The sequence below is a fragment of the Phyllostomus discolor genome, chromosome 11 (genome assembly GCF_004126475.2).
Source record: "Phyllostomus discolor isolate MPI-MPIP mPhyDis1 chromosome 11, mPhyDis1.pri.v3, whole genome shotgun sequence".
In the NCBI taxonomy this organism is placed as follows: domain Eukaryota; kingdom Metazoa; phylum Chordata; class Mammalia; order Chiroptera; family Phyllostomidae; genus Phyllostomus; species Phyllostomus discolor.
This window is the reverse complement of record NC_040913.2, coordinates 3026240-3051787: the sequence shown is the minus strand read 5'-3', so window position 1 is coordinate 3051787 and position 25548 is coordinate 3026240. Positions and strand designations below refer to the sequence as shown.

Here is a 25548-nt window from a genome sequence, read left to right as displayed (position 1 = left end):
CAGACCCACCCAATCAGAATCTGCACTTTCATAAGCTCTGAGGGGATTGGTGCATATGACAGTTCTGGAGGTTCGGTTTGAATGCAACCCTCTCCTTCGTCACCAGGAAAAGTGAGTTTGCAGACTCTCGCGGGTTGTGGAATCTGCTGCCTGCAGGCACAGCACCCGCTGCAAGCCTTCCACTCCCAGGTGTCTGATTGGCTCCTGAGCCACGGCTGTCTTCCCTGGCTAGGGGAACGTCTTAGGCACTGTTCTGACGATTTCTACCTTACGCACATCGTATTTAAATAGGATTTATCACCGAAAGTAAAATTGTTTTTCTTAAAGATCTTATTGACTCAGATGGCCTTTAGTTCTAAAGAACAGCTAAAGGCTGTTACTGGCACAAAATATTCCAGTGTGTTTTAGGGCTTGACATCAATTTTGTGTAATGACATTCCGAAGTCTCTCTCCCTTTAAAGTCTTAAAAATATTTTATTAATGTTCCATGTGATAAAAACAGCTTAAAAATATTTGATTTCCCCTGCAGACACAAAGATAAGAATTCTTTATGATTTTTTTTAAAGATTTTATTTATTTATTTATTTATTTTTAGGGAGGGAAGGGGGGGAGAGAGAGAGAGACAGACAGACAGACAGACATCAATGTGCGGTTGCTGGGGGTTATGGCCTGCAACCCAGGCATGTACCCTGACTGGGAATCGAACCTGGGACACTTTGGTTCTCAGCCCGTGCTCAATCCACTGAGCTACGCCAGCCAGGGCAGAATTCTTTATGATTTTTAAACCCCACATCTCTAAGTCAAAGAATTCTGTGACTTTGAAGACTGAGTTTTATTATTTTTTTTAAAGTAGAAGTAAATGCCCTCCTAGACACCTGTGCCTCTTGAAACGCTACCTGTCTATTCAAGAGCTACCCCAACTGTTACCCATATTTTATACATTTTATTTATAAAAATATATCACCGCCACAACAGACCATGATCCTAACCACAGGTGAGTCCCCTAAAATAGTTTTTATATTTGTCTTTGATTTTGTGTTTTCTACCATGGCTACTCATTTTACTTTTTTAAAAAGTCTTCCCCTGAGGATGCGTTCATTGATTTTAGAGGGAGAGACAGAGAGACATCGATGTGAGAGAGAAACACTGACCAGTTGCCTCCTGCACGTGCCCCGAACCGGGGATGGGACCCGTAGCTGGGGATGTGCCCTGACCAGGTATCAAACCTGCAAACTTTTGTCTACGGGGTGACGCTCCAAGCACCAAGCTACACCGGCCAGGGCACTACTGATTTACTTTTAGGATCGCTTCTCCAAAGACTAAAATGGAAACATTAAAAACTTAATTCATTCAGCAACTGTTGACTGATCTCCTGCACGTGATCAGCACAGAATACAAGAGTGAGCGGGGTCCATGCAGTTAGCGCCTGCCTTCGGGATCTGACACGGCAGTCAGACACGGAGAACTCTGACCTCGACTGCTCAGAAAGCCGGGGAAGGACAGCCCGGGAGGCCGAAAAGATCTCGCCGCTACACTGAGGAGCGAGGATAGCCCCGAGCTTTGGCCGTGAGATCGACAGGCATCAGGTAGGTTGGTTTCCCCATCCCTGCACCGGACCTTCAATGAGCACCTACTGTGTGCCAGTCACTAAGCCCTCCAAGGACGGACAGAGGACGCCTTCGGTGGGTTCAAGAGAGCTCTCGAGCACCGGCCGGGGGGCAGAATGAGGGTTAGGTGGGGCGTCCCCGCTGCGGGCTCCACAGGGGCTGGCGGAGCAGACGCACGACTTCCAAACCAAGAATGTGAAATTCGCCCCGTAGAATGGAGCGCAAACCAGCAGGGAAGGTCCCGTTACATCCACATTGATTTTACACGATTTGCCGATGCGGATAGTCACTGCCTCAGGAAGTGTTTACCTATTATCAGCAAGGATCTCCTTTGGGTCACCAGCCATGATGAGTGCTGGGTGCAAAGAAACGACAGACGCAGACCCTCCCTGCGTGGTGGAGACACACGAGTGACAATGACAATACCCTGCCTCGAGGAAGCACGGGGGGGGTGCAGCGCGGCAGGCAGGTCTTGTCACCCGCGTGGGGACGAGCACCAGCAAGGGAGCTTCTGATGCAGCTCGCAGGGGGCACATGCCCCCTCCACTGGGGCCATGGAGGCGGGCCCTGTCTGCGCTTTTCATGGGGGGACCCCATGAAAAGGTGAATCTTCTCGGTGACACGCGGCCACACGTTTTTCATTTCCGATCAAAGATTTTAAACAGTTGCCGGTAAGAGAGCAAGCATGGTGCTTCTTTATCGCGCGGTTTTACCACAGAAATCATGCTCTACCGGAGTGTCGGGGCGGACGGCCCTCATTCCGGTCCGGCGTGGGGTGCCTTGGTCCTCAGCACAGAGAGACCACGTGTCGGGGGACAGGGGCCCTACACCCCATGGCACCGTGCAGCCGCACTAGCCTCGGGAGACCCAGCAGAGCCCACCCCACCGACAGCGTTTAAAGGGAGAGCGATCGATTCCCGGCCGTCTCCGGCTACAGCGGCTATGCCTGCGGCTCTGGAGTGAGCCAGTTCCCGATGAGCTGCTGATGAGCTGCTCCTTTCCTCGACGGTTCCAAGGAAAACCGTCCTGCAGAGAGAGATGAGTCGTCCAGGATTCACGGAGAAAACCGAGCAGGAGACTCCGTCGCCGTTGACTCCCAGGAACAGACTCAACAACAGAGTGTGTGGCACATATTTCTAAAGCGTCGAAAATGCATCTGTCAGCACGCACATTTGCACTTCTTTATTTTTTTTTCTTTAATGCAAACACCATTTATTATCCAGAAACACAAGGATAGAGAAAGCTGTGCTTTAAAAATTTGGGAAGCCAGTTATGCCGGGGGAAGGGGTAGAGTCCGGAGGGCCTGAGCCACGCCTGCGTTCAGGACTCCTCCAGGGGCAGCCTGGCCGAGGAGTGGCCATCTGTGGCCATCTCCTGCCCGCACAGTGGAGGAACCTGGGGGGAGTCCTCGGTGTGGAGGCTCTGGAGATCACCCGCCTTACTCAATACCGAGACTTCTACAAAAGATATTGCCTGTTCCATCAGGATACTCTGAGTCTTGGGGTGCAAAATAAAACAAAAAGGAAACAAATGAGCCCTGGCTGGTGTAACTCAGTGGATTGAGCACAGGCTGCAAACCAGTGTCGCAGGTTCGATTCCCAGTCAGGGCACATGCCTGGGTTGCAGGCCACGGCCCCCAGCAACCACACATTGATGTTTCTCTCCCTCTCTCTCTCTCTCTCTCTCTCTCTCTTTCTCCCTCCCCTCTCTAAAAAAATAAATAAAAATAAATAAAATCTTTTAAAAAAGACAGCACTAAATAAATGATTTAAAAAAAAGGAAACAAATGCACAAGCGATGATGCTCCAAAATACTTGTCTCGTTCCCTTGAAGGTTATCTCAGGACGAAGGCCTGCTTTCGTGCTGCACAGAAGTAGGGACACTGGGGATGGGACACCGAGAACCTTCCAAAGCAAAGGCCCGCAGCAACCAGGCGGCACCAGAGGCCGCCCCGGTCGGTCGGTGCCTCCCCGCCGAGGAGCTGGGGACCGCCTTTCTTGAAGGACGAAGGACTTCAACCCGGACCCTATCAAGGACCCTTCATCTGTTTCTTTTCTAAAGCTCAACCACTTGTACTGGCCAAACAGGACTCGTCTTGCAGGATTACCGATTTCCTCCCACGGCGTGCCTGCTGGTGGCCCGTGGCGAGCGTGCTCCAGCCTCCCAGGCTCTGGCGTGCGCAAGACCACCGAGGGCCTCACGACGGTCACATGGCCCCTCCCGGGGGTCTTCACCACGTACTACTCCAGTCTGCGATCCTCCAGGGAGCACTGCTCTCTGCGGACCTAATGCTGAGCTTAGACAAGCACTTTAACGTGATGGGAACCACAGGACGCACGCTCCACGCAGTGCGGGGTCCCAGAGTGTAGTACGTTTTCTTAACATGAACGTCCATCTCGGCAGTTTTGATACCGAAGCGTCCGAGTAACAGCGAGTCCAGCCCCTCCCTCCTCTCCATCACGCCTGCTGGGAGGGTTCCCCCCGGGTCCCCCCCCTTCTTTTTTTTGCTTCTCTGAACTGCTACCAAGTGTGAAGTGGCACGAGAGGGTGGTGAGTTGGGGGGGCCGGACTGGGAGCCCAGAAAGAGCTTCTGTGCGGGAGGAAGGGAGGCTGGCAGATTCACGACAGGGGCGTGGGGGCAGCGTGAGCGGTCTGCCCAGCAAGGAGACACCGACCAAATCACGCAGGCCGTGGAGGGAGGCGGGTGCACAGCCACGTGTGCCAAGCCCAGGCCGGGCCGGCGAGGCTGACAGCCGGCCGAGGGAGAGGAGAGGAGGTCAGGAGGGGAGAGTCACATTCACATCTCCGGTGACACCGGACTCGCACTGTTTGCTCTTCTTCCTCCACGTTTATGAAGAATAAGACACCGAACGAATGTGAGCATCCATTAAATGACATTAATATCTGGACTTTCCAAAAATAGAATAGAATAGAACCCTGAATAAAACTGAACACACTAGACACAATCTCCACAGCCTCTCCTCTCTGCGCATGAACCTCTCGGAGGCCGCGGGCTGCGTCAGGAAGCACACGGGCTTCAGGGGCCGAGTGACCTCATGAGCTGCCCTCCGGGGCAGCCGGCCCGCCCCGCCTGCATTTCCGTGGCCTGTCCGTAAAACACGGGTGGGAGAGACCTCCCTCCCACCTCCATTCTCAGTGTTAAATCATGTAATGGAAGTTCTCTGAAACCGTACATTTCAACCGTAATGTTACTGCACTGTCCCATCCCTTCCAGCCTGAAATTTCATCACTCATTGCACTATTCAGTTGGCAAGAACTATATCCATCCAGGGGGCTTTTTTTAGGCTGTGGAATGCAACATTCAGTTATAAAGGGTCAGTGTCTCGTGAGAACACGCAGGCTCAGAGAGCGCAGGCTGCTGGGGCAGGTGAGGAGGCCCAGGAGGGCACCGGCCCGGCCTCACTGGAGGCGGACAGCAACCTCACAGATGAGACAGTATCCACATTATGCCTTAAATGCATGTGGATAATCTCGTCAAGGTCTGTGTGAAAGGAGAGAAGACGGGTGAGATCCTTTTAATCCCTGAAAGGTGTGTAATGCCATGGCCGGGAGAAAAAGGGTCCCAGGACTTACCCACCACTGAATAGGCAGTTCCTATCACAACAAAAGGTTATTCTTTCTCTTGAGAAAGTTGTGCTTGCCATGCTGCAGGAAATGTCCATGTTGTGCTTTATAAAATATACATAAAAGCTACAAGAACATCTAATCGACCAAAGTTCAATGCCTTTTACTGTTTATCTTCGGGTTTCCTAGGCTTTGGACCACAAAGGCTGAGGCTCCGTCTTCAGTCTGCGCATGTATTAAAGAGAAACAACTCATTCTGCCCGAAGGAGAAACTCCCAGGCTCCTTCTTTCCTTTTCCCTTTCCTCCCAAGTGGCAATCGTAGGTTCTAGATGCCACCTAGCTGGGGAAGGCAGCCTTTCGCGTCGGGACTCCCTTGCCAGGGGCGTGTGCTCCCCAAATCCCTGTCTTGAGAAACTGCACCACGCCTTACCTGCCCCTCCCCTCTGTGCCTGGCCTCCCCTCCACGGCTCCTGATCCTCTCGTTTCCCAAGATCCTCAAGGTCAGCCTTTGGGCTTGGCTCAGGGTGCAGGTCAAGGTCAAGAGATGGCATCGTCAAAAGAAGAAGATGGGAGGCCTGTCCGTTTCCATGTCTCTGGCGTGCGTGCTGGCGCGTGCTGGCTGATGTGCGTTGCACTTCTGCAACGTGGGCTTGCCCCTGGCACACGAGCCCGTTTAGGTGGCGATGCGAGTTTATTTGAGCAGGCCTGTGGCGGCACAGCTTGGCCTGCAAACCGACGCTGCTCCCCATTGATGCTGAACAGGGAAGGCGCACCTCGACTTTGACCTCGGCCTTTGCCCAGCACGCACACAGCCGGCACCTCAGGCTGCAGCTGCTCGGAAGAAACCGGGATGAAGGCCTTTCCCGGGCCCTCCCGTCTGCGTCTCCGGCCAGCAGCTCTGTCCGCAGAGACCACCCGACCCCTCTCTACACAGAGAGGAGAGAAAATGAATGAAGACAACGATGACAGAATCCCGGTAGAACCTTGGGTTTGGAATCCATTTCTCCGCAAAACCTTTTGATGTGAGGAGCTGTCAAGTTTTTAAGTGTTAATCCCCTTCTCTTGCCTATCCGTCCTAGGTTGGATTAAACTTTCCAAATGTCACATGCCCAGAAGACAGAAAAAGAAGGGGATAAAAGAGGCTTCCCAAACGCACACGCTGCCTTCTGAATTGTCTGGCGTGTAACGTATCATAGACCCTAGAGTCCCATCCCCAGTCCTGGGAAATCTAACGCTGTCTTCCATCCCCGGCGAAAAGGTGAAGCTGCAGAGTACAACCCACGAACTCACGGAAAAGCCCACGGACATTGAGCCCCACCTGCCCTCCCCCAGCACACGCACGCACGACAGTTCAGTGGGGTCTCACGGGAAAGCTTCCCCTGGGATGACTGTGAGAGGCCACCGGATGCACAAAACCGGCTTACACAGGGGACGGGAATACACAGGAAACCCCGCATCCCCACCTGGCATCCCCTGGGCTGCCGTGAGCCTGGAGGGCCCCAGAGAGCTGTAGCAAACTGGGGCTTCTGGGAGAACTTTCTCCATCCGTTCACACCCCACGTAGGTTCACTCAGGTTTTTGAAAAGAGGCCATTGAGTACGAGGCTGAAGTTGAGATGAAATTTCGTTTGGGGGTATGTCAGTAACATGACTTAAAGCAGACACACCCCCCTGTGAACCGTGCCCGGCCCTCACCCTGCTGTCTCTGGTCTTCTTCCTGTCCTCGGACATGAGGGGATGGAAAAGGAAGGGAACTGCATGGGCAGCATCTGCGGCGGTGAAAGCGGGGTTTCCGAGTGGGTCCCACAGACCAACAGCCCCACCGTTCTCCGGGGCTCCCAGACCCCCATCCGTCCAATGTGACCTTCTAACCCGCAGGCTCCAGATTACACATACTGAGAAAGCAACCCAGGTGGTTCTTTTGTACTGAGACTCGAGGATTGATTCCATGATGTTGCCTGAATGCTTTCATGTAGGTGATCTTACGGAGGGACTTAAGGAGCTGCAGGGTCCAGCACAAGTAACGCCCCTTTTCCATGACCAAGTCCTTTATTACAAAATCACAAGCATGCAATTCTCTACCACAACAGTATCACACTGGAGTGCACCACATGCCACTTTAGGTGAAAGCTCACATTAGAACTATACACCGTGACACCTATATTATTGCCCTACCGGCCACGCTCCAGCAGGCCTTCCCCCTGCCGGACCCCGCGTGTCTCCCCTCAGTGCTGGTGGCCCGCCAACACCCCAGCGGTGCCATGTGTCACTTAGTGTGTGTGCTCATTCTCTCCCGAAGCAGAAACGGCTGAGCTCCTCCCCCATCAAGGAGCCTCAGGAGAAGACGGCCCTGACTAGGAGACTCGGCGGAGTCGCCAGGCTTCTGTTGTGTTACGTGAAAAATGAATAGAATGTGCCCTGGCTGGTGTGGCTCAGGGGACTGAGTGTCAGCCTGTGCACCAAAGGGCCGCTGGTTCGATTCCCAGTCAGGGCATGTGCCTGGGTTGTGTGCCAGGTCCCCAGTAGGGGGCGCATGAGAGGCAAGCACACACTGACGTTTCTTCATTCCTCCCTCTCTTTCTAAAAATAAATAAATAAAATCTAAAAGAAAAATGAATAGAATACTGTGCTTGTGAGGCCCGCTTTCAGTATTAAATATAAAACGTGTGTGCCTGGGACATGGTTAGCACTCACAGTGGTGTAGCAGCTATTATAATTTTCCTGGAAAGAAATATATCTATGAAATAATTGTATATTTACCCACAAATAGTGCTTCCGTCCTCCAATGACGCACCAGCTGTGTGATGATTAAGCAATGTTGCCATTTTAAAACGCCCAGAACAGCCGTATATCTGCTGTCTCCATGAAAAAAAAAATTTTTTTTTGGAAGACCACGTTTATTTTTAAAAGTACCAGCTTGCCTGCTTGAAATATTTTCAAAATGTTGTTTCGAGTGCGCTTTAGAAGCATGCAGTGATTATCTTTGGGTGCTTTTCTATAATCCACGTGTTATCTGTAATCGGCATGTTGGTTTTATAAGTAAATAAATACCGTGTTTAATGGGGGAAAACGGTCCCTCCATGGGCCTATCCGCGGGGCCATCTTTTTTACGCTTGGAGAATGGATCTGCTCTTTAGCGTAGATAAGTGTTCCATGGTCAAATACGTTGCCAAGGTTACTTAGTCCTTTGGGGACATTGACGTCCAACCAAAAAGGCATGAGACTTGCTTTCCCGTGTGGCCCCCCCACCGGTGACACCCAGGAAGAGTTTCCAGCTCTGTCTGGGCGAAGGGCGGCTGCTGACGACAGCGTGGTTTAAGTGTCTCTCCGTGGGTCTTCCCAATCTGTCTTGTGTTGGTTTCCTCAGGCCTCAAACATCACATGTTGTTTATTTTTCATATACGGTATCTCCGTGGGCTTTCCTGAACATGCCCCACTCAGTCGGTCGATGTTTTTGTCCCCACTGTGAAGATGTCTGTCCGTGACTTGGAGATCAAGTGGCAGCCAAGCGTGGTGATGACAGCGAATGTGTTGTGACATATAGTTCCCTCTACACCCATATATGTATATGTATGTGTGTGTGTGTGTGTGTGTGTGTGTGTGTGTGTAGAGAGAAAGAGAGAGAGAGAGAGACAGAGGGACAGAGAGAGGCAGAGAGAGGTCTCTCAAGACCTCCTGGGTTCCATCTCTGCCTTCAGGACACTCCCTAGCGTTGTGAGCCCAGGCCAAGAACCACATACACCTTAGAGTCCACACGTCTTCATTACACAACGAGGGTGTTCGTGCTGCCCGGCCTGCGGGTCAGCAGGAGGAAGCAAAATGAACGTGTATAAGGCGCTCAGTGCAGCGGCTGGCGCGCATCGAGGACTCAATCAACACCGCCGTTGCGGGTGTCCCCGGAGTCTCCGTGGTGGGGGGCAACGGTCCCTCCCAGCACAGGAGGCCGCTTCGCCTCTGTGGGAGGTTGGTCGAGAGAGAGTCCGAGACGCGGGGCTGAGAGAGAGGTGGGAGTTCACTCTAACAACAAACTCTGGGATTCAGCTCTCGGTCCCCCAGAGGTCAGAAGCGCAGGGCTGATGGTTCCCGCATTCCACCCAGGGGACTTGGGTCACAGCGAGATCTCTGTGGGGGGCGGGGGGAGAGGGTCGGGCAGCCAGTTGTCGGTGGAGGCAGGAATGAAGCCCGGCATTGTCTCCGGTCGGTGGGGCTCTCCACCAGTTCACCGTCTTTCACATGCAGATGCGCTCGCTGGGCGATGATTTCATTCAAGGCTTTTCATGGGGGGGGGGGGGAATGCCACAGAGGGGCTGCTGCCTGTGGGACACTTTGTGGGTGCCCCGGTGACATTTGAAGGGCCCCCCGGGCGATCGCAGAGAGCGGAGGGTTCCAAAGAGCAGCACCCCGCAAACAAAAGGGCAAGTGTTCCCCAGCAGCTGTGTGGACCGGAGTCCCGAGTTGTCCACCATGAATTAGTGCTTTTCTTCCTCCGCCTCGTGCCCCTCGCTCCCACCGTACGGTGGAGAATGCATCCAGCCCCCTGCCTCCCCCATAAGAGGCTGTGCTTATGCTTCATCAAAGAACTTGACTATTTTTAATGAAATTTTGTAAAACCTTTTTAACCATTGACCTAAAACCATTCATTCTGTATACTGAAGTCAGAGAATTATCACATTTCTTTTTTTTTAAAGGTTTTATGTATTCATTTTTAGAGAGGGAAGGGAGGGAGAGAGAGAGAGAGAGAGAGAGAGAGAGAGAGAGAGAGAGAAACATCAATGTGCAGTTGCTGGGGGTCATGTCCTGCAACCCAGGCATGTACCCTGGCTGGGAATCGAACCTGCGATGATTTGGTTCGCAGCCCGAGCTCAATCCACTGAGCTACACCAGCCAGGGCCGAATGATCACATTCCTTATCAGGATGATAAGACGTCACCAAGACTTGTAAGTTGCTCGACAGAAAGGATGCTGTCACACTCTTGTCGGTGTCCCCAGCACCCAACAGGCAGCCTTGCATGAAGCAGGCCGTCGATAAAAGCTTCTGAATGACGGAATGCATCTGGCCTGAGCCCCAAGTCCCAGAAGTGATGACTGGGTGAATACAACTCTCCACTCCAAATTGCATTTCTAGGGGGTCCCTTGAAAGTAACGATTGCCCCAAAGCCCTCTGGAACAGGGAGTAGCCCTGCCAGGGAGGCTCAGCTGGCTGGAGCGTCATCCATATGCCAGACGGGGAGCGGGCTCCATCCCCAGCCGGGGCGCGGGCAGGAGGCAGCCGGTCGTGCTTCTCTCGAGCCTCGCTGTCTCTCTCTCTCTCTCTCTCTCTTTTGTTCTCTTGCTCCCTTCCTCTCCCTCCAAAGTCAATAGTATAAAATAGCCTCAGATGAGGATTTAAAAAAAGAAAGAAGCCCCGGCTGGCGTAGCTCAGTGGATGGAGCGCGGGCTGAGAACCAAAGTGTCATAGGTTCGATTCCCAGTCAGGGCACATGCCTGGGTTACAGGCCACGGCTCCCAGCAACTGCACATTGATGTTTCTCTCTGTCTCTCTCTCTCTATCTCCCTCCCTTCCCTCTCTAAAAATAAATAAATAAAAATCTTAAAAAAAAATAATGAAAGAAAAAAGAAAAGAAAAACTGATGAAGAACTCACAGGAGCCCGACTGCGGAAATGATAGGCTGCCAGGTCTGTCGCGTGTCATACACACATCAGATGCTCCAGACGAGCAAACCCGAGCGACCACACCCAGACTCGGAGCACAGGACCCCTGGGAAGCCAGGCTGGGAGCAGGAGTTCACCGAGTGGTTCTGCGGGTCCTGCTGATTCAACAAATGTCACCTTGAAAAGCCACAGAAGGCCTCAGGGTGTTTGTAGCACCCACGCAAGAAAAGCGTCTCTTAACGTGTGTTCTTTAACCCGGCGGGAGCCAGGAAACTTAGGAAACGTGGCTATAAAAATAAACAGGGGCTTGTGATGCTTGTTCCAGCCCGAAACGGAGAAGGGAAAGTGGCTCCAGGGACCCTAAAGTCCTAGAGTGAGAAAAGTGGGTGCCGATGCTCTGAGCCGGGTGGGTGGGGGTCCACACACCTGTTGTCTGTCTGGGCTCTGCTCACCTGCCCAGCCCTTTCTCCGCCTGTGCCCCGTCCTGACCCAAGGTCCCAGCAACATCTATCAGCTCCCGGCTGTGCCTGCCTCTCTACGGCTCTGATGCGCTGGCCCTGCCTCTCCTCGGAGGGAAATTCCGCTCCTGCAAGACCCAACTCGGGGGCTATCTCTTCCGTGAAGTTAGTCCAACTTCTCGCCTCCACCCTCGGCCCACCCCCCTGTCTTCTGTGTGTCTCTGCTACCACAGGTCCTCAGGGTGAGACTGGGTGTCCTTCCCATCTTTGTACCCTCGGGGCACAGCAGAGCGCAGCGTCTGAATACGATATCCACTTAGTAAATGTTTTTGTAAATGTTTTGGCACGGACGAGCTGGTCCAGCGAGTCCCTCCCCTCGTTTAGAGAAACCGAGGGCCGGAGGTTATCCTCGCCCTCTTTTTCACCAAGCAGCGCACCCGCCTGTGGCTAGCAAGCGGTGTATCTTTTCATGTCTGCGACGTGAGCTAGATCTGATACTTCGCGGAGGCCTCTAGAAAGTCCTTATGCTTCCACTCTTGACCTCTCCTGCCTTTTCTTTCCAACTTGTCCATCACTCGCCAGATAATCGTTCACAGCAGATCAGGCCCAGGGTCACACTGGGGCTCCTTCCCAGGCCATGAGGCTACCGAAGCCTGAGGCTCCGTGAACCCCTCTTCCGTGCTGTCGCTGTGCCCCGAACCCCACCAGCACCCTGACCTTCCGCAGACACCCGCATGCGCCCATTGCTTCAGGACGGAGTTTCCCTCCTCTCCACCCCAGACCTCGGATGGAGGGTGTCTGCTCCAGTCCCCCCGCCCCAGCGAGCCCTTCTCTGGCCGTCGGGTCCGACATAGCCCTTCCTCTCCTCCGGCAGCTGCTTCTACTGTCTGCTTGTCCTCACGGTGTGTCCGTCCGTCTGTCCTCTACAGCAAGCACCCACTACGTGTATGTTTACTGTCATCTGTCTCCCCGCTCTGATGGGGGCCCCACGTGGGCAATGGTTTTGTCACTCGTGTACCCCAGAATCCCCCATCGCTGGGACAGTGTTCGCACCGCAGGCACGGAATAAATACTCGTGGAATAAGTTAACTCAATGAGAATGTGAAGTCTATGCAAGGAAAAAAAGAGCTAATATAGTTTGGGAAAGTTTTTAAAAATTGTATTTTTCTTTCGCCTTTAAAAATGGTCAAAAGGAACATTTTCATCTTAAATAGATGAAAAACTAATACTTAAATGACAGCGAGGCTTCCTCCTCTTTCCCCGCGCCGACCTGCGGCAACAGTGGCGATGTTGGTGTCTCTTGGCTGTAAAGCTGCTCCTTGGAAGGAGGCCAGAGGACGGGGAGGGTTCTCCTGCTCAGCCCCGAAGAGCTGACGGGCGCCAAGCCCCTAAAGGTGGGGTCGTGGTAGGGCGGGCAGGGCCTGGGGGCACGGGGGTGCGCTGAGCACACAGAAGGGACAAATCCAGTCCCTGGAATTCACTGTCCCGAGACAGGGACCCGGGCTGTCGACACTTACAGACATGTCTCACAGGAAAGGCCTTGCTCCTGAAGGTCTGTCCCTGGAGAAGTTTGTACCCTGGACTAATTTCAGCTACGGACACTTTGCTTATGAACGGGTAGCCAACAATAAATCTGACCTGTCAGCCCAGGGGTCACTCACTGTGACGTGGAGCTGGACTCTGGTCTCCAGCCTGTCACTCGTGAGACGTGTGACCTGGGGCAGGTTCGCGGAACCTCTCTGAGGTTCAGCCGGCACTTGTGACACGAATGGCTTGAGCCACACAGTCTGTAAGGCTCCCGTGTGCTCTAATCATGTTTCCTTTCTGGAGCTAAAATAAGGAGAGGGTGGGAGGTTGGCTGGAATTTCCTCATAATATTAAAGAGCACGAATAAATAAATGTCATACCTCCATCAAGGCCCCTCACGTTCTTGAGGCTTGCTAGGAAATGATTCCCAAATGAAGAAAGACATTCGTTTTTTTAATTCTTAAAAAGAACCAAACTAGTCTATTTTACCACGTGGAGTATACAGCAGGAGGCAAAAGGATTTGTTTTGAAATGTGAGACCAAGTTTCTCTGTCAGCACAAAAGCTGCCTCACTGGTGAGACCGGGAGCGGCCCAGAACAGAACGAATGGAGAGGCGGGACCGAGGCCGGGAGACCCTACACCAGGTGAGACCCCACACTGGGTGAGACCCTACACTACTAGCCGGGCTGCGCTGTCCTCGGCCAGGGCTCTGCGCTCGCCCCGTCGGTAACACCGGCACCATCACCAGTGACCTCGGCGTCTCGCAGGGACGGTTCCCAGGACAACACGCGCACCCGCGCTGACTCAGGGGCCTGGCACACAGGCCCCTCACCGCCCGCCCCCCGCAAGGGGCGCTCGCGGGTCAGAGGGAGATCTGCGCAAGCGGGGAACCGGGAACAAAGTCCTGGGGACGCGAGCTGGTCTGTGCGAACGAGGAGGACCCGGCCCGGCGGAGGGAGACAGAGGCGCAGGGCTGGAGGGCGCTGCATGGTGCGCTGCATGGTGCCCCGCATGGTGCCCCGGAAATCTCCAGGGCGGTTCGCAGCCTCCCCTGGTCACGCAGGGAGCGCGGCGCCGGCCAGGCTGTGCGTGAACAGCAGCAGACAGACGCCTGGGAGGCTCCTCCCCGCCATTCCCTTCACCCCATGGCCTCCTAGGGAGGGTTTTCACTCCAGGAACCCGGGAGCCTGCAGGTCACAGCACTGAGCTTCTCCGGGGGCAGCTCCCACGGTCACCCGGGTCTGAGAGCCAGGGCCGTGGTTCACAGCCACCGGCTGATCCCACAGCACTGAGCGCCCTGGGAGCACCGGGCAGGAGCCTGGACTCAGAGCCCTCAGCCCTCGCTGCCCGAGGGACCGCCGGTCACCACGCCCTTCCCCTCGTCCTCCTGGACTCATCAGCGTGGTCAGCGCTGCCCACCTCAGAGGGCGTTCGTGGGGGGCTTGAGGCCGCTGTGAGAGTGCTGTCGTGGGAAACGCTGCGCTGGACACGGGTGTTACACAGGCGTTCCGGATCCTCACAATCACCGTCGTTATCATCGTGGGGACCCCGCAAGGCCAGGGCGCCATGGGCGGCTCCCGTCTGTCGCCCCCTGTGGCCGCCTTGAGGCTGCAACGTCACTGTGACACCATGAACTTCACCCCTTTCTCAGAGCCAGACCGGGATCACCGTGTGGGTCCCAGGGTCACCAGGCTCTCTCAGATGTTGCCGCCACGCGAAGGGCGCCGCTCCCACAAGCTCACGCAGCTGCCAGCGGTAACGCTCCTGGAACCGGCGGTGGACCCGTCCGAGCCTTGGTTTCCCCCCACGGGAGCCCCGCGGGTGATGGCTGGCCTGGGCCCAGCACTACAAGCAGCCGGGAGAGGGAGGCCCTGGAGGTGGGAATCCAGCCCGGGGTTCACCCGCCCAGCACACGCCTGGGGCCTCATTTTCTTAGGGGTGGAACCGTTTTTCTGGCTGTGCTCTGGTCCCGGAGCCTGGAGAGGAAGGCGCCTTCTCAATCAAAGCAAGCTGCTGTGGGTGCTAACGGGGGCCCTGCGGGTCCTCACCCGGGAGCTTGTCCATCCCCAGCACAGCGCCTGGCCCTGGACAGGGGCCAGTGCGGGGGGGGGAGGGGCGGGGGGGTCCTGTTCATATTACAGCTGCTATCCATCCGCTCGCGCAACCAGCACCTTCTGTGCCTCCGCGACCGTGCCAGGGCAGCTGGACTGTCCCCGGCGCATAAGACACTGCCCCTTCCCTGCGGGAGACTGCGTCCCACGGACAAAGCCGGACGCCGGAGGAAGTTGCTGTGCTCAAGTTGCCGCAGGAGGCCGGTCCCCAGCGACGCCTGGAACGTGGTTTTCTGGATTCGGATGACCGCGCAGCGGAGGAGGCTGCACCGGCGCCGGAAGACTTCCGGTCCAGAGAGTGGAACTCGCCGGCGCCCTCCCACGAAGCGAAGCTGTCCCCGCGGCTGACACGCCCTGCGAGTTCAGAGCTACGTACACACCCGCGGAACGGGCTCCCCGAGCCACCGCCACCGGCTCCTCCTTGTGAAACCGGTGCCCCCTTTCTTAACGCACGGCGGCCTGAGTCTGCGGGCGCGGGAGAGACTCCGCCTACCTGTCTGCGTCACCGTTCAGAACTACGCAAAACCCACTGAAAATTCACGCACTCGTTTTATTTGATTGCTCGGAAATCCTTTGCGTTAAATGGGGAACTTAACTTTCACACAAAGGAAAATGTCTTTTTTTTTTGCATCATTAAATGGGGTTCTCTAACTTCCATTAGCAGAGGGGGTTTAGTCTCTGTGACGTCTGAGAGGAGACGCTGGTCAGCTCTCCGGTTCCCCGCCGAGACAGAGGGGCGCGATGACAGAATAAAAAGTCGGCAGCTGCGAGCTGGACAACTCTGGTGACAACGGTCCGGCTTTATTACTCCTCCTCCCGGTTTCCTCTGCTGAGCAGGTTGCTGCAGGTGACGCCCACACAGGAAATGGCCCCCAGGAACTTAATAGCAGCCATTCAATCCATGAATCACGGGTATTGCAAATACAATGTTAATTAAGAAACAGCTTAATTAAATTCTCCAAGCAAGACATGGATCTGAAAATCTAGCCGACCAAGAATGTAATTTGTTGCAATCTGCACTACTTTAAAAAAAAACCTAAATACAATATTTGCTTCAGTGGATGCAAAGATACTCATTATAACTCTGTAAACACTGGGGGTAGTCTTATTGCCTGGCTTCAGCAAGACACTGTCAGAATCAATCAACAACAACGTAAAACAAACACACTTTCTCAGGAGACCACCCTCCCCAAGGGCAAGGGGTGCAGGGCGTGTGGCCTGTGGACCGTGGATGCTCAAAGGAAAACACCAACGTCCCTTCCAGTCTGATACCCTGCGACGTCACACGTCTCTCTTATCTGACTTAGCCACACCCCATCACCGAAGGTGGCGAACTTACAAACCCAGGCAGGACCCCACAAGAGGCGGGGTGCAGGGTCAGCTACATCACCCGCCAGATCTAGTACAAAATGAAAAAGGGAGCCCTCCGTTCAATAACTATTAATAACATCACCCTGGCTGGTGTGGCTCAGTGGATTGGTGTGCCGGCCTGCAAACCAAAGGGTCGCCAGTTCAATTCCCAGTCAGGGCACACGCCTAGGTTGCGGGCCAGGTCCCCAGTAGGGGGCGCACGAGAGACAGGCTTCCTTTCCCCTCTCTCTAAAAATAAATAAAATCTCTAAACAATAATGCTATCAAGGTGAGAACTACAGAAATTAAACCAAGTGTGGGCCCCTTCAGAGCCCTGCTGGAGTGTGGCTCAGGCCCGAGACTCCTAGCTTGTCCCCCTCCTCCCATCTCCGATGCCCGCAGGTGTGGTTCCAGCAGCGGGAAGAACTACTCCGGTGGTGCAGGCCCCGGCGCCTGCGCTCTCCCTGTCCCAAGGTCCTGTAAACCCCACCTGGGGAAGGAGCTCAAGGACCTAAGGCATCTCACTTCCGGCGGGGGCGTGGCCTGGTGTTAGTGACTCACTGGTCTTCCAGATGAGCGACAGACGGTCTAGCCCGACCTCCCCCATCCTAGTGGGGCCTCCATCCACTCCCGCGGAGGCCAGGGACGCGGGAACAGATCTGGTGACCGGGGCGGATGATGGTCTTTCAGAAAGACAGGATGTGCGCGTGATGAGTGATTCAGGCCACAACACGGATGGGTTCACACGGACGCCGCCGACCATGCCGCTGACATGCGTGGGACCGTGTTTGATGGTTTATCCCAGGCAGAGCCGGGCGAGAGTGGGTCACATCTCGGGCTCTGGAGTGGGCTCCTAAGACACGGGGTCACGGCAGAAGGATCCAGGTTTGCAGGGCGGTGATTTAAGGCTGGAGCCGAAAGCATCGCAGCTTTTTTCTGCACTTTTTTTTTTTCCTTTAATAAACTCTTCTCCAGGGTTTATTAGGAGCCAGACACTAGGCCAAATGCTTTAAAAATATTAACTGACTTAATCCTCATAACAACCCTGTAAGGACTATGCTTACCCTTCTTTTTGGAGATGAGGAATAAGAAACGCCGAGATGGATGCTCTCGCTCAAGGACCCACCGCCTCAGCGGCAGAGGCGGGGTTCACACCCACGCAGGCGGGGCTGCAGCCACTGCTCCGAACCAGTAGGTCGTGAGGCCACGCCCAGCACCTCCCATCGCGCCTGCCGCCGCCGCGACCTGGGGGTGTGGACCGAAGCTCTCACGACTTGCATTTACCGCACTTCACAATCTGGGCTCCCTCCTGGCAGGCAGCCCCGCGCGGCGAATGTTTACATCGACGTTAGGGCCAAGTGGATGCTAACTCCACGGGTGCGAATCGCCACGGCACGGTTGCAATCACAAGCTTACGACGCTGTCTCAAACAGCTTCCACCCCTTTCCCACTGTTCGGGGGCTACTGTGAAGCTGAGCTTTCCCACCCGCGTGCCACAGCTCGCCCGTGCGCTGCACGGACCTTTACAACACGCAGTAGCTGAGTGCTCAGTCAGGGGCACTGACCTCTTTGCCCTTAGACTGTCCAATAAAAAATGACAACAACCCTGGCTTGTGTGGCTCGGTGGGTTGAGCGCTGGCCTGTGAACCAAAAATGACAACAGCCAGCACTAGAACAGCCATCCGGCGTGGATGAATCGAAACGATGCCTATTTTTTCTGGACAGATCGGCAGAAAACGTATCTGGGGGTGTGCTGCTGAACGTCAGTAATTAGTGTGTGTGTGCCACCGGATGAAAAGGGCTGAGGAAAACCACTGCTCTCATGGATTGAGAGCACTTTTTCTTTGGTTCTTATCGCTTTGACTGAGATTGAAGGGCTGGAAACCAAACACATAGCATAAACTTGGTCTTCTTTCTTTCCAGAAAGAATGAAAGAAAGCAATCACTGAAATAGGTAAAAGCTCTGTTTCGTTCCTTTTCAGACTACCAACGGCTCCTCTTCTCTGTCTACGGCTCATGAAGCCTTTTGGGGCGGGCGAGAGAAACTAACTGCGTGATTTGTTTATCCGACTGGCAGCGCGTGGCCAGGAAAAGTGCAGTCCGTCACTGTTCTGGAGGAGTTCTGTGACAAACACAGCTCCAGTCCAAGCCAGGCCAGAGAGAGGCGCACTGCCCCGCCACCTCTGTGACGTCATCTGGCAACCCTGCGTCTCCCCGTGCTAAACAGTCATGTCACTTACACCGTCACCCTTCCCACACATCCGGTCAAACGGTTGTGCTTTTAGGGTATTCTTCTAATGAAAACTATAAAATTGCATCAGGAAGCACTCTCAATGATCCTCCAAGGCACCCGGTCAAACGGTTGTGCTTTTAGGGTATTCTTCTAATGAAAACTATAAAATTGCATCAGGAAGCACTCTCAATGATCCTCCAAGGCACCCGGCAATGTCTCCACCTTATCCAGTTGGAGAAAGAATAAGAAGCATAGGGTAAAACGTTCCAATTGAATGTCGGGGCTATAGTAAGTATATTAGTTTTCGGAAGGTTGCAGAAGCATTCTCTCTTGCTCATTTAATTTCCTACATAAGGAGGAGAAAGAAGTATTAAATACACACAGTACCCCACGGTGACCTATCCATCAAATATTCTCTTTTACACCAAGTAGCAGAATCAGTGTTCTGAACTGTTTTTCTGAGATAAAAATGGGACTGAGGCAATGTTCCGTCTGAGGATGTAAGATGGCTCGACACGGCAGATTTGCAAATGCAATATATTATGTAGTCACGGCACATTCTAGAAGGTCCTTTTGCAGTTTCTAGAAGCTGGCTCTATTCCTGGTTAGAGAGATGAGTTAAGTGGTTGGAGCAGCATAATAAAATGTGTGTGCCTCGCCAGGATAAAACCACAGCGCTGAATTAATATCCTGCCCTGCAGTCCCAGCAGGGTTTGACAGCCACGCTGCTTCATGGCTCAGTAGACACTTATTGACTAACTACAAACACGACGGAAATGTGTGTCCTTTAACTGGACTGTTTTAGAACTAAACATTCAAGGGCTCTGGAAAAAAAGCCCAGGAATGTTGTAACACTTTCAAAACACTTTTGTTTTCCTTTTGCAATATCACTCAACTCGCAAAGGGGCAGAACGGAAGTGCATTGTTGGATGAACCCCCAGAAAGCGCTAAGGTCTCTGAGCAAATTCTCCTTTCTGAGTTGTTTTGTTCAGCATAAGGTACAAAGGCACAAAAGAGGAGTCCATGGGGGTTTCACACACACGTGTGCTCCATGTCTAAATGATCAAATCAGTGACTGGCCAACATTGTATCGAACAGTCTTTGCCAGGAATTCTGGCCAACTCATGGAGCTCGCGTCTCTATCCAGGGTAACCAACCACCAGCAATAAACAACACCGGCCTTTCTTTACTCTAGTTGCAGGAGGAAATTGAGTTATTGCCTAGGGTTGGCCAACCTGCAGCTTAGGCAGAGTTTAAGCTGCACTCCTTACAAACACAACAATTTAAGATGTTATCTATTTTTCTCTGAGAAATTCCCACTTCAATCCACTTTATTACAGATACACCATAACCGATAAACAGATGCTACACTGGAAATTTCAGTACACAGAACCTTTCTTACAAGGTGGGCGTTGTTTGATTACACTGTTCCCAGATCTCATGACCCTGGAGGAGTCAGCTTCCCAGTGTAAAACCTGTTGTACTCAGGGCTAACAAGTTATAGGCACCGTAGAAGTATTCCTGCTAAGACCGTTTTATTTAGTTACCTGTATTTTAATTTTTTATATGTATGGGGGGCAACCTTGAGAAGTCTTTTCTTCAAATGTTGTCGAAGAACTTTTACTTTTACTTTCTAATATGATTTCTAAATTAAAATGATATTTTATTAGTGAGATTTTCTAAGATTGTTTTCTATTCACCACAGTCCTAGGACCAAATGAACACTAAATCTGTCACAAAAGATTATTCGATAGAGCACTACCTGCTTCTGCCTCAAGAACGCTGAGCGTAGGAACGGTGTTGCTATTTCCCTAATTCCCGCAAAGTTTGCCATGTACATAGTACAGGGCGGGGAGAGGCAGTTTCGAATTGTTTGTGTGGAAGGGAACACAATAGTTGATACACAACCATGCAAGAATAAAGCCTGTTTCTCGGGCTCACAACTGTGAACACCTGGTAGGTGAGGTTCACTCCTGCCTGTGGTGCCGTAAATAAAGGATGGCCTTGGACTTGGTCCCCGGCGCCTTCCTCTTCTCTGTAGTCTTTTCCTGAGTAGCCCCATCTAGTCCTATAGCCCCCGGACTTATATCTCCAGTTTGGACTTTTCTCCCAGACTCACATAAAGAGAAACACAACTCTTTGTCTTTTAGTTTTGAATGTCTAGTAGGCATCTGTGCCCTACATTTGGCCAAAGGAGAATGCCTCGCTCCTCAGCTGTCATATGCAAAAAAAAAAAAGTTTCGTTTGCAGCTGCAACCCGCACACCTGCCAGGGCTCCCCCTCTCAGCCACGGGTGGTGCTGCAAACCAGGGGGCCCTGACGCCTCTCCCTCAGCCCCAGCAACCATGCTGTCAGCTTTGTTGCCTCCACGTCTGAGACGAGTGACCAGTCCGTCCCTTCCTCCCGCCCCACCACTGCCACCCGAGTCTACGCCACCATTCCTCCCTCCCCCGGACCACTCCACTAGCAATTTGCTCAGGTCTTGCCACCCCTCTGCTCCACCCCCCGCTTCTTTACCGGGGGAACCAAGTCCGACCTCGCTGCCCCGGCAGCGGGCCCGACCTGGCCTTACCACCTGGCTCAGCCGAGGAGACTCCTCACGCCTCCTACCACCTGCCCACACCACCTTTTCCCATCATTCTCCAGATGCACTGGCCTTCTTTTTCTCCATTCCTGTAAAACGATGCGTGCATTCCAACCTCACTTAAGCAAACACGTTTTGCAGGGACGCCGAGTATGACCTTGTACTCGACACAGGCTTCGGTGCGTTACCATAGGGTAGCTACTCGTGAGCCGGGGCTCTCCGCCCGCACTTCCCATGGAGACACCTCCAGGACCTAAAACAAGGCTGGACCTCAGGCCCCATCCGAACCGAATCAGAGCCTCTGGGATGCAGCCAGGACCTCCGCACGGGGCCCGGATGACTCCGTGTGCAGCCGCGGCCGAGAGCTCTACTGGATGTGCTCCCCTTCTCCGACTTGGGCTGCGTGTGCATTGACTCGCATTTTTTGTTACTGCGCACACACAGCACATCCAACTGGACTCCCCCTCAAGAATCGTTAAGGGGAAAGCAACCCTGACAGAGTGGGCTGGCTGTTCCGTAAAGTGACCGTGAGACAGGAGGGCAGCGCTGTGACAACACGGACAGGGTCAGCCAGCATCGCCCTGCACTTCTGGAACCAGGGAACACGCTTCCATGTCAATGAGACCAGGCGTGCGCCCTTGTTCTACGCTCGACGCCGCTCTGAGTCAAGTCCCGGTCTCCTGTTTGCGTCGCCTCAGGGATGCCACCGAGACGCTCAGAGTGGACGAACCTGTCTGAACGTGAGGAGAAGCTGCTGACATCTGGCGGAATTAGCATTTCTAACAGAACTCAAACTTTTCAGTGTTTTAAGTTAGTTCACTGGTTTTCACCCCTTGTGCCAAAATAATTTTTTAAAACATGCAATGACTGACTGTTTCATCAGGGGCATGGTCCTCTTTTCCTTTAGATTGTCAAATAAAACAACAACAACAACAACAACAACAGCCAATGCAACAACAATAGCTGTCCAGTATAAAGGAATCAAAACTATACCTACTTTCTTTTGTCAGATTGGCAAAAACTATAACATTTTTTGGTGTGCCTCAGAATGTTAGTAATTAGTTTATGTGTGCCACCAGAATAAAAAAAAAAGGTTGAAAATCGCTGCGTTAGTTTATTCTTGGCAGCAATATAACTTCCCGTGTCTCAGAGAAGTTATTTAGAGTGTGACTATGAAAGAGATCAAAAGACCCGGACATCAATTAGTCCACAAGCGACCTAAACATTGTCACACGAGTGTAAAGGAATCAGACGTGTGGATTGCATTTCCATCAAAATAGGGCAGGGTGTTAAGAGAAAGGAGCAGAAAGCCTTAGAAAACTCATTGGGATTTTCTTAGACCCTAACATGTGAAAGATAGTTGTGACTGCTTACAAACACCAGGGTGTGTAAAGGGCGTGCTTCTGCCTAGAATTTAATGGCACCGTAAAGCTCGGACTCGCCCCCCCGAGGTGGGGTGGCTAATGACCGACCCAGGGAAGCCAGAGGAACCTGCCGCTCGCCCCCCCGGAATACGACAGCATCTCTCACTCTCGCAGCCCTCGGCTTCGGGTGCCGATGGCCACGGGCAGGGTCTGCCACACAGGGGCACCGACAAGCTGGAGGTGGGGCTGTCTGACTGTCCCAGCTCTCCGGAAGCCCACGCACTGTCGCCCAGAGGGAACAAGCTGTTTCAGGTGCCGGGGTTATCTCTGGCCGTCGCTCCAGGAGAAGAGAAAGAGCGGCGAACTCGGTCAGCGCTGTCCTGCAGTTTTACACTGATGCGGGCGGCAGAGAGCCCTAGAGACAGGCTTGGAGGTCCCACGGAGGGGAGGGGCGGCGTGGTGGGCTAGGAGACGCGTCCAGATGGCCTTTGACCGCTGACAACTGGAATCAGCATCTTGCTCTGCATGAGGGCTAACATTGTCACCTAGGGGACACACCACCAGCACCACCCTTGTTGCAATCAGCCGCACGGGGAGGACAGGTGAGAGGCGCTCTCGCGGGCCCTCGGGGGGCGGGGTCTGGGGAAACCAAGACGTGTGCACGGGCGAAAAGGCCGCGATCCGATGAAAACCCGGCAGCCGCTACAGAACGGGAAAGCCCGGGAGCTCCCAATATTCATCTTTCTTACACAATAACCCCCTTTTACAATTTTGTGACGAAGCGAACACATTCGAACCTCATGCAGAGCTAACCCCTCCCTGGGTTGCAGAATCTGTGTCGTCGTGACGTGTGGTAAGGAATGCTTTTCTCCGATGACGTGTAATCCCCTCCTTCCCAAGTAGGCCCCCAAAGCACACACATCCACAGGCGGCTGTACGCCGAAACAGTTCTCCTCTCCCTGTGTCTCTGACGAGACAGCCTTTCATGAGCAGAAGTAAGAGTGAGTCAAGGTGAGGATTTCCCTCCTGGGGGTGCGAAAAAGCAAAGGGAAGAAGCAAATACCTTCGGAAAACAAACCCGAGTTTGCTACAAATCGCTTTGGACACTGTTCTATGGGCTGAGGATAAGAAGAAGACACTTTTAGGGAAGTTCCAAAGTCCCAGCACAAAACTCGGATCTGAGAGAAGATGTTAAAAATAAAAAAGAAAGAAAGAAAAAGTCAATAGCCTCCTAGCATCTCTTTGCAGGGCAGGGCTCCCTGGGTCTGTTCACACAGTGGGTCATTCTGCTGGTGCGGAGCGAGCCGCATAAAGAGCGCTTTGACAAATGAAGAATACTTTCCCCTCGAGCGGATGCCAACATTAATAACCTCAGTATTTCAATGTCCCGTGGCCAAAGTTCCATATTTCAGCTACCTTAGCGAGAAAGCCCAAGAAAATCCATTGGCATCTGGAAGCTCCTTCTCGGAGTTGGCTGGGCTGGGTGGCAAGCGTCCCGGCTCACTGCAGGCCGCGGGGCAGAGGGTGGCTGGGTCCCGGCTGAGCCACCTGCTGGCATCTGCTGAGAGCGGCTCGGCAAGCAGATTACGGGTGAGCAGATACTACCATTCTGATTATTAATCGTCTCAAAACCTCACGCTGCCATTTCAGAACATAAGCGCGCTACTCTGGCAGAGCCCTTATCCTCACCATCCTGAAGCCACCTCTGACCTCGAGCGAGTTCCACGTAGTCACGATCCCAACGCCTCTCCCCATCGCTTGTTCTCGGAATCAAAACTGGTTCTCTCCGCCGCCCTCACAAAACTGCAGCATCTACAACCCGTGCGAATGCGTGGCTTTCCTGGGGACTCTTAGTGGGTGGCGGCGAGCCTCCCCATTACACGCTCTTCCTTCCCAAGGCTCCTCCGGACGAAGACCGGGCTGCGGCCGCCTGTGACCTTGGCTTCTGTCAAAACCGAGCACAGCCCGGGCGGGCAGCCCTCCGGGAAGACGCGCTGGTGGAGCAAACCCACCAGACTTAGAGAACAGAAGCGAGGAAGGAGCCACGTGCGGTGAGCTTCCTGAAGGCGCGACGCAACAGAAGTTTCCTGGACCACAGAAGTTTCTCTCTCGGTCACACCGGCCCTCGCGCAGACACTGCAGCTGGGCGCACTGACGGGAAGTTGCTGCCTGCCACTCATGGCGGGGGGGTGGGGGGGGGGCTGTAACGCACGTCCAGGTCTTTCCAAACCAACAGTTGAAACTCCCGGGTCACCACGGCTTACGTCTGGGCCCAGATCAAAAATCTGTGGGTGCTCACTGAATGGGGCCTCTGTGTGGGAGAGAAAGCACGGAGCGAACCTCTCACACTGGCCGCGTCAAGGGCGGGCATGGTCTGGATTCCCTACTTCTAATTTGACCAGTGGGGTGGATTCGGACCCAGCGCTCCAAGCGGTGCAGGTTCGAGGCCTCTCCTCCCAGGTTCTGCCTTGCTGACGGGGAGGCGGGGCTGCTGGGTGTGTGGGTGCAGCATCCAGCTAACCGCCCCTGCAGTTCTGAAGTGAGGGACGGGGGGGCGGGGCCCAGGACAGGTAGCCTGTCCCTTTCCACCCCTGGCACCTCTTCCCTCTGTCTGAGGTTCACGCCTTCTTCTCTAGAACTCTCTTCTGCCCTGTGGTTGCTGACCCGCTCTGTTGGAGAGACCCCACTTGTGGTCAGCTCAGGCCCCTTCCAACCACACTCAGGAACCCAGTTCCTGGAACATCCTCCTTGCACCAGCACCAGGGGCGGGGCCCAGGCCCCACACTGCCCGGGCACTCTCCCCCCTGAGCAGTGGGCCCACTCTCCTCCCTGGGGTGTGGCCACCACCCAGCCCTCAAGCTCCCAGCTAGGGCTCCCACGCGACTCAGACCGCTCACCGCCCCTGCGGCCCTACAAGGAGAAGATGGCTCCACAGCGAGGGGCCAGAGCTGAGGCCACCAAGCCCAGGGTGGAGGGCTCACCAGGGCCGGGCTGGTGGCCAGACATAAGCAAGAACTTTCAAGGACCCCTTGGTTCCCAACAATCACTTATCTTCCTCTGATTCCCCCGGGGTTGG

At 53.8% G+C, this 25548-nt stretch overlaps 1 protein-coding gene and 1 long non-coding RNA gene across 4 annotated transcripts in view; both read right to left on the bottom strand.

Annotated features, from left to right (window-relative positions):
• STARD13 (StAR related lipid transfer domain containing 13) overlaps nt 1-25548 on the bottom strand; it is a 225446-nt gene that overhangs the window by 151734 nt on the left and 48164 nt on the right. The gene's annotated exons all lie outside the window — the stretch shown is intronic.
• LOC118497291 lies at nt 7614-19993 on the bottom strand. Its single transcript, XR_004899814.1, has 3 exons — nt 19561-19993; nt 16108-16112; nt 7614-7623 (listed from the first exon to the last, which is right to left on the bottom strand). It is a non-coding gene; the product is annotated as an uncharacterized LOC118497291 (long non-coding RNA).